Genomic DNA, 9,436 nt, shown 5'->3' with positions numbered 1-9,436 from the left:
TTTATGTTGTTATTTTTATTTGTCTGTTACTTTTACATCATTTTTCTGTATATTGTAATCAGATGTTTTAAATCTTTTTTCTTTTCCTCACATTTTTATTCTGTTATTATTCTTTTTCCTGTACTGTTATTCCACTGTTCTGTTTTCTTTTTTCCCCTCTCCCTGTCAACTCTCTTTTCACTCTGTTCTTAGTAGTTTTAACTTACCTGATTCTTATCAGTGTCTGTGAATTGCAGAAGTGGTTTCATTGTGATATTTCCACACATGTACATGATGTAATTTGATCAAATTCACCCCTTCTATTACTCTTTTGAACCCTTAGAAAATAATTATAAATGGGTTTCATTATTCTATTTTCATAATGCACATAAAGCACATTAGTCATGTTCACCCTCCATCACCCTCTCCTTTTGCCATTCCTGGGTTTCCCTATGTTTTCATGCAGTAGTTTCAAAGTTTCATTAAAATCTTAGATCCATTTAAAATTTATTATTGTATGGGGTGAGATATGGGAGCTCAGTTACAGTCTTCTATAAGTAGATAACCAGTTTTCACAGCACCACTGGATGAAAAGACTGTCTTTTTATCCAATGCAGGTTTTTGGCTCCTTTGTCAAGAATCAGATGACTGCAGTTGTGTGAGAATATTTCCATGTCTTCTGTTCTCCTCCACTTGTCTTCCTGTCTATTTTGTACCATGTTGTTTTTGTTACAATGCCTCTGTATTTTTATCAGCACATTTTAATTGTACCAATAGATTTCCTTTTAATGTGTCCATACATGCATATGGGGAACAATTTATCCATCTATAACTCTCTTTTCACTTCTCCCCCTACTTTTTAATGATTTTTATGAATTTCATTCTTTATTTTCATCCATGCATGTACAGTACACTGATCAACTCACCTGCATCACCGTCTCTGTTTGCTTTCATGTCATATTTTCTTTTTTAGGTCTAGATTTGATATTTGAAACAAAATGTGGTATTTGTCTTTCTGAGTCTGCTTATATTAAAGAGATATAATAATGCAGAAATTTCTGCTCCCCAATCCAAGCCAAAACTTTGATTGTAAGACTTCTCCTGTGATTGTTGCCCACCAAGATGCAGTCAGGAAACTAAGAAGTAGAGGGGTCCTTATCCAGAGCCTGCTCACTGTGGGATACATCTACCTTAATGTCAGTAAATAGTCACGTTTGTGTGGATCCCACAAACCAACCTAAGTCATTTCTTTACAGTAATCACAAAGAACAATTCCTTGTGAATGTTTCAATCAGAGAAAATAAGTAAATATAATTAAACATTTGCTACCATAAGAATGAGTGAGGAGGACGAGAAGGAGTAACTCAGGTGGTTAATTTGATCATGGTACACGATATGTATATTTCAAAATATCAGTGTACAGTGAAAATCCTTTCTACAATTAATATACACTAATAAAAATAAGTGGAATTTAACAATCTGTTTATAAAATGACATGATATGAACTAGCAGTAGCTGCATAACAATCTCTTATTAGTATAAAGATCCATATTTCAATGTAAAATTTTACTTTTGAAAAGCATTAATAGAAGCATGATGCCATCCTTACAATATGGATATTTATAAAAAAAACAAAATAGTGTGTGTTCGTTTGTAGAAGAATAAAGTCCTATAAAACAACTAAGGAGTGAATAGGACCTGTAGGAGTATTTGTCCAGACTGGAAAGAGAAGAATATATTAATTTAGAAGGACATATTTTTACATGTTTAGGGTATAGGCAGTCTTCTATTTATTAACCTGGATTGTATATGAAGAGTATTTGGTCTCATTACTTTTAGATTCCATTCTATATTGCTCAAGAAATACCTAGCAGTACAAAATTCAGCACTTTTAATCTCTTACAAGAAGGTTTAAATGCAAAATAGGTTCCATATCAAACCATACCTGTTTATAACTATGTCTTATCCTTGTGCTGTAGGGTCACAATGAACCCCACTGCCCTGTCCCCTGATGTTTTCACTGTGAGTGCTGGTGGCACCACAGCCTCCAGTGGACAAGTGAGTTGTTCTCTGGGGTTCTGGACAGGGGGCAAGTTGTATCAAGGCTGTGGTAATTTCCACCGCCTGTGTGAAGAGTAACTTTTAGTGACTTTCTAGATCCTGAAGTCTACTTTCTGATGTAGTTCCAACTGGGGAAACCTGCATTCTCACATGGAAATCTTGCTCACCTTATTAACAGATCTGATATTTTCACCAGGAGATTCATCTTGCATGTGGGAGAGGCATCTGAGTCTCCTGTGGGTTCATCAAAGTGATGCACAGTAAATAAGGTCATTGAGGCAGCAGATGACAGGTGATGGATGTCCAGTGTGAGAAGTCCTGTCATTCCATGCCTGATATACATCCATGGCTGGGCAGATTTGGCTTTCCCTTTTCAGGGAAGCTGAATGCCATGAGTGAGGATTCTGCAGCATCAGCCTTGAGCATGAGAGGGCGGTAGGATGATATAAATAGGTAATCATTTTTATTAAAATGCTGGGATTTGAGCTTCAGACCTCACACATGCTAAGGAGGCACACTTACTGCTTCAGTCACTCCACTAGCAAAATGCTGCAAATCTTAAATGGTGCTTTGAAATAGTTTCTTGCAAGAATGCAGAAATCTAAATGTTTTCTATACTTACTTCAGTCTAGTAACACTGAAAATACCTCAATAGTTCAAATACCTTACACAATGAATTATAGAGGTCTTTATTTAAATTTGTAAACTTATGTAATGCTAATAACAAAAGATAGTGTTGCTTTTTTCCATGAATTTTATTTTTGTTATTTTCAAAACCTCTCCAAATAGACATTGATACCTTATGTCTTTACTTATATTCAAACTCAAAGGAAAAGTTAACAGTTAACCACAATATGATGCTCTTGATATTTTGGATACTGATTACTTATATATGTTGAATCTTACCTCATGATTTCATGAATATGCTGAGGCGCTTATATATTTTTCTCTAAAAATGCTCACCTTCTCTGGTCATAAAGAAAATGCAAATCAAAACCACACTAAGATTCTACCTCACCCCTATTGTTATAGCTATCATCAAAAACACTACCAACAACAGGTGTTAACGAGGATGTGGGGGAAAAGGAACCCTCATACACTGCTAGTGGGAATGAAAGCTAGTGCAACCAGTCTGGAAAACAATATGGAAGTTTCTTAAAAAACTAAACATAGATCTGCCATATGATCCATCAATCCCTCTCCTGAAGATATACACAAAGGAATGTGACTCAGATTACTCCAGAGGCACCTGCACACTCATGTTTATTGCAGCACTATTCACAATACCCAAGTTATGGAAAAAAGCTAAGATGACCCACTACTGATGAATAGAATTTAATATGTGGTATTTATAAACAATGTAATTTTACTCAGCCATGAGGAAGAATGAAATTTTATCATTCACAAGTAAATGGATGGAACTGAAGAACATCATTCTGAGCAAGGTTAGCCAGGCTCAGAAGACCAAAAATCATATGTTCTCCCTCATATGTGGACATTAGATCTAGGGCAAATGCAGTAATATTGTTGGACTTGGGTTACACTCTAAGGGGAGAGGACATACAGGAAGAATGGGGATAGGTAGGAAACCCAAAACTTGAAAGTGTTTGATGTTCCCACTGCAAAGGAGTTAATACAGTAACCCTAAAATGACAGAGGTCAATATGGGAAGGTGACTGGGAAGTAGTGAAGAGGTCATGTAGAAATGAATCAATTTGAGTTGTAATACACTTGTACATGAAGCAATGCTAAGAATTTCTCTGTATAGTTATGCTTATCTCAACTAGCAAAATACTTGCCTTTCTTATTATTGCTTATGTTTCTTCTTCAACAAAATTGGAGAAAAGGACAGAACAGGTTCTGCCTGGAAGTGAGAGGGGTGGGGGTAAGAGGGAGGGGTGGGGAACAGGGGGGAGAAATGGTCCCAACAATGTGAGTACATTCGAATAAATGAAGAAAGAAAAAAAGAACATCATGTTCAGAACAAAATAAATAAAAAATAAGAAAAACTCTGCCTAAAAAATACTGTGTATAACCATATAGATGAAATTTATTATGTTAAGCCTACTTTGCATCTTTTGAAATTCTCTTCTTCAATTCTTTGAATGTTTAAACATAGTATGAGTTTTTGTAAAAACAATTATTTTATGTAGAAAATTTAAAAATACATCTGGAAATACACAGTCTTCTCATTATTTCTCTGAAATTATTTTATTAAATTTTGCTATGAAGGTCAGGATAACCTAAAAGATAGGAAGTGAATGTAGTTCTTTTTATATCTGTTGTATTTGGCACACTACAATTTTGTAGCATTTTTTATTTCCGATGGAGCAATTTTTCACTCCCTTGAATTTCATCAAGCGAGCCATTGCACATTTATGATTTTGTTTAATTGTAAAATGTTTTATGGTAAGTTAAGTCTTGTAGGAATTGGCTCATATATTCAATCTTCCAGGTTTATACTTGAATGTATTCACAATATGATCTTTAAAAACAGTTTCTCAACTGCCATTTCTCATAGTTCAATCCCAGTGCCATGTTGCTTTCTTACTGTGCACTGGGCATTCTTCCAGAACGTGTTGTACCTTACTCTTTACAAGGAGCTGAGTTTGACCTCACTTTTCCTTTCCATTTTGTGTTGCCCTTCTCTTTCTATCTGTATTGATTTTCTTTATTTTGGGAGGGTCATTTTGTTCTTCCATTTCAAATGTGATTGTTTTTACAAGATTCTTACCAAAATCTTCACATATGTCCATAACAGATATTCCACAGTGCATTTTAAAACTGAAGCTTTTCACTATGTGTATTTATTTAGAAAGGATTTTTTCCTAAAAGGGCACCAAGACTGTTGTTACAGTTTTTTCTTCAATAAGTTTGAAATTTCAAAAAGAAGTGCTTTGTTTTGAAAATATTGAGAAATCAGCTTCTTGTTCGTTATTTTTATAATTCTCAATGATTGTGTTGAGGGAGATTATTCTGGAAAGTTAATTCTTGTTCTGTGTTGCTCTCACTAGTGTTAATTTTATGATCTTATTCATAATAAGTTATTAAGGAGATGTTCTTTATCATTGTAGGCTGTTTCCTTTTTTCTCTGCTAATCATAGAGTGGAGTTAAATTAGTTTACCCAGTCATATGCTGTGTAGATTTGAGGGTGGCAAGTGTCCAAGTGAGAATCTGGATTATGTTAGGTTCTTGGGATCATGAACTAAGTAGTATTGAATTGAACTGTGGAATCTGTGTTGGGTTACACAAACATGAAAGAATTTGGGTTGATAAAAGGTGTGTAGCACAAGCAGAGCAGATGACAAGAGAATTCTGACTAAGAGTGAGTGGGACACAGTCCTGCTCTTAGGGAACCTGGACAAGATAGAAGGGATGAGAAAGTTTGAAAGTGATCTTTAGATAATAATCAGAGAAAAGATGCATTTAAAAATGGAAGTACTGTCAGTCACATCAAGTGCCACCATTCCAAGAAACTAAAACTCATAAAACTTGAATTGGAGTTCCTAGAGGAACAAATGAGGTACTGAAGGAATAATGCGCTGACATTGTGGTAATTAAATAAAAAATTGTAATCTTTATGTCTCATGTTAAACACTGAGGACATTATTGATGTGGTACACACATATTTATGGTGAAAATAGAGAGTACAAGATGATAAACTGAAATCATGCACCTGTACTTTGTCAGTATAAAAGATGCATAATAGAATTCAATACAAATCCAATTCAGAGCGAAAGATTATATTTTAAATGATAAAAAGCAACCAGATCATTGGAAGAATGTGTTTCTGAACAAATGATTGAACAAAACATCCAAAATTCAAGAAATGTACATATTACCATAGGAATTTCAATGTCAACCTTAGTATTATTGCTATTTAACTGTGTTTGTGAATCTGTTTTGTTTCTAAAACAAATACAGAAATGTTCTTACCAAGAAATTGGTTTTACATACCTAATAGCTACAAGATATATTTAATTGTCAACAGAGTGGGATTATCAGAAGTGGTAGGTGTGCCAGTTTGTTGAGATAATCCATTGTGCTGAGAGTTGCCTCATGCCTGGTGTGACATTTAGCGGCAATTTTGGCCTCTACTTACACAGTCCAATCTGTAGCTCTGAACCAGGTTTTAAGGACACAAGTAGTCAGAACATTGCTTGTTGACCTGTGGATTAGGATGGGAGGTAAAAAGTCCCCACTTGGAAAAGGCTGTATTGAATGAATGCTTAATGTTTACTGACTTGGAAGAAATGTATGGGCATTCGAAGTTCCAAAAAAAAATTTAATTGTACACAGTGATCTCCATGTGTCAGAAGAGAAATGTTCTCTTTAGGAAGGTTGGAATACCAAAACCGGTGTGGAGATAAAATACAATTTGATGATAGAAAAAATGCTTCATATCATGCAAATTTGCTTTCTTATAGGTCAAAGGTTCCTCCAGTTAATATACTAGGACACAGAATGTCAGCAAAGAATTTCTCATTTTTATTAGTTTTTATTTTTTATTGCTGTGGTAGGATACATTGTAGCATTTATAAAAGTTCTTACAATATATTAAATATATGATACTTGAATTCACCCCATCCTCATTTTCCTTTATCCCCCCAACTCTCATTCCCAGAACAGTAACAACAAGTCTCATTTTTCCATTTATATACATGAGAACATGGTATTTGCACTATATCCACCATCCCACACCCTTTCTCCACATAATCCCCCTCCCACTCATACCAATTCTCCTAGACAGGTCCTTTTCTGTCTTCCTTTTATCCGATTTTGTAGAAGGAAAAAAATGACTTTTTTGTTTACAACAGCTTTACACAGAATTTCTTTGTAACATTTCGATGTACATATACGTTGTAAGTTGTTCTAATGACAACTTAGTCTGTCCTCTCAGGTTTTCAAGAAACCTTGGAATGCAGTTTTGGAAGTGCCACATCTGAGTCTGAAACAGAATTGAACACTTCATCATCCACCTGTGATACTGAACTGACAGTCATTATATTCTTTTTCAACCTGCACTGAAAATTACATTAAGAATATAATCCGTTAATTTTTCATCAAAGGCCTGGCTTATCTTATAAAACATTGGAAATACCATTAACACAATGTTTTTACATGATCCAATTTTTAGCTTTTTCCTAATATCTCAGCTGTGTGTTGGTGTCATGGGAAACTCATTGCTCTTTGAGTGCACACATTTTAAATTCAACCTCATGTGAAGAAGCCTATAGATCCCATTTTCATGCACCTGATCATGGTCAATATTTTGTCTGTCATAAGTGCATTGATACCACACATCATGTCATCCTTTGGAGTACAACATTTTTTGGATGATCTTGTTAGCAAGGCAGTCATGTACATATCTAGAGTTACCCGAGGTTTTTGCAGCTGCATGACCTCTCTCCTAAGTACATTTCAGGCCTCACTATCAGTCCCAGTAATTCTAAAAGTGCATGGCTTAAACAAAAGCTCTCCACATTGATTTTTCCTTCTTTCTTCTTCTTCTGGCTCATCAACATACTCATCTATATCAAGGGCATTTTCACAGTGGAAGCCAAAAGAAATTTCACTATTGTTGGTCATGGGTTTTCTCATGCATATTGTCAGACTCCACAGATTGAAGCTCATGAATCACGGATATTTGTTTCTCTAATACTGGTTCGAGATTTCCTGTTTGTGGTCCTCATGATGTGGACCAGCCTCTACATGGTGCATCTCCTCTACAGACACCAGAGGAGAGCCCAGCATGTCCACAGCTCCAGCCTCTCTGCCAAAGCCATCTCCTGAAAACAGAGCCACCCACAGCATCTTTTTGCTGGTGTGTTTCTTTCTGTTCTTTTATTGTACAAACAACTTTTTGAACTTTTACTCATTTTATACATCTCAGAAAATCCCAACATTAGAGGTCATAGCTGGAATTTTATCAGCCTCCTACCCAACCCTCTGGCTTTTTCCTGTTGAAGAATAACAAAATTATTTCCAGATTTACTCCTTCCCTTTCAATGATGAGAGACACCTGTTATCAAGGAGAATTCAGTGGTTGAATCCACACTTTCTTGGGAACAGAAGAGAGTCTCTACTGATTTCCATGGAAAAAGAAAAGTATATGCATTCAGAGTACTTGAGGAGTTGTTGAAATTCATTCAGATATGCTGTAAATATAAAAACATTCAGAAATTTAAGGATCTGTGAATATAATCTTTGTAATACATATCTTATTAATAAATTTTAAGTTGTCTACCTGTTTAAAATATTACTGTTTGGGTAAATGGAATTATTTTCTATTTACTATTAAAGCTATTTTATTGCTGGGCACCAATAGCTCACACCTCGTATCTTGGCTACTTAGGAGGCAGAGACCAACAGGATTTCCATTTGAAGATGGACTGGTCAATAGTTCATGAGACCCTATCTCAAAAAAATCCATCTTAGAAATAGGGCTGGTGGAGTGGTTCAAGATGTAGGTTGAACACATCTTGTACCTGGGTTGAAGCCCCAGTACTGCAAAAAAAGAGAAAAAAGCCTATTGAATCAACTTTTCCCCTTTGTTTTAACACAGCTGCTAGAAAGTTGCAACCACTTTGTGCCATGAATTATGTTTCTACTACATAGTGGTGTTCTAAAGAACTTCTTTTATTCATGCAAGTAATACTCACTCTAAATGTAAATCTTAGTTATTCCAGGTATCATTTTAGGGATTTGATATACCTAAGATACATAAATGAATAAAACATAATAACTAATGGAACAATAAGAATGCTCATTGCTACACTATGTATATATATATATATACACACACACATATGTATGAAAATATAAAATATAGCTGACTAAGATAACTGGGAGGGGTTGGAGACTCCCACGTTAATGCACAGTAACATGCAGGTGTTTGTCTCCTGATGTCTGCATTTGTCTAACTGCAATCACACCCATACCCCTGTCTTGTATATATGTCATTTCTATCCCATCTGTTATTTCATTTCAATGTGTCTCTTCATTTTAGTAACTCACATCCACAATGGCATGATGCTTTCCCACTGGACTGTGGTCCATTTGTTTTAAATATATTGACTTTGCAAAGGGTTTTGCTTGACATCATTTCCCTAAATTTTTCTTTCCCTGTCTTGATGTCTGTGATACACACAACTCAGTTTGATTTACATCTCTGGAGATGATATGTAGTTTGAACCCTTGTACACTTTTCTTCATTATGGTTGATGGTTTCCACCTGGTGGCCTTTAGATTTTGGGCTTTGGCATTGCTTGTCCAATAGCTCCCATTTCCACTATATTCCTGATTTCTGTGGTTGAAAGATGACATCTAGGTCCAAATGATGCTTTTCTATAAGAAACATGTTTATCCCTGAGATTTCAAAATTTCTGTTTCTCC

The 9,436-nt window shown here is 35.3% G+C and overlaps 1 pseudogene; it reads left to right on the top strand.

Moving 5' to 3' along the window:
* Positions 1 to 1,965: 1,965 nt before the first annotated feature.
* On the top strand, positions 1,966 to 8,091 carry LOC109678122 (vomeronasal type-1 receptor 4-like; annotated as a pseudogene).
* The last annotated feature ends 1,345 nt before the right edge of the window (positions 8,092 to 9,436 follow it).

Source organism: Castor canadensis, chromosome 16 (genome assembly GCF_047511655.1).
Source record: "Castor canadensis chromosome 16, mCasCan1.hap1v2, whole genome shotgun sequence".
Taxonomy (NCBI): Eukaryota; Metazoa; Chordata; class Mammalia; order Rodentia; family Castoridae; genus Castor; species Castor canadensis.
This window is presented reverse-complemented; position numbering and strand designations above follow the sequence as displayed.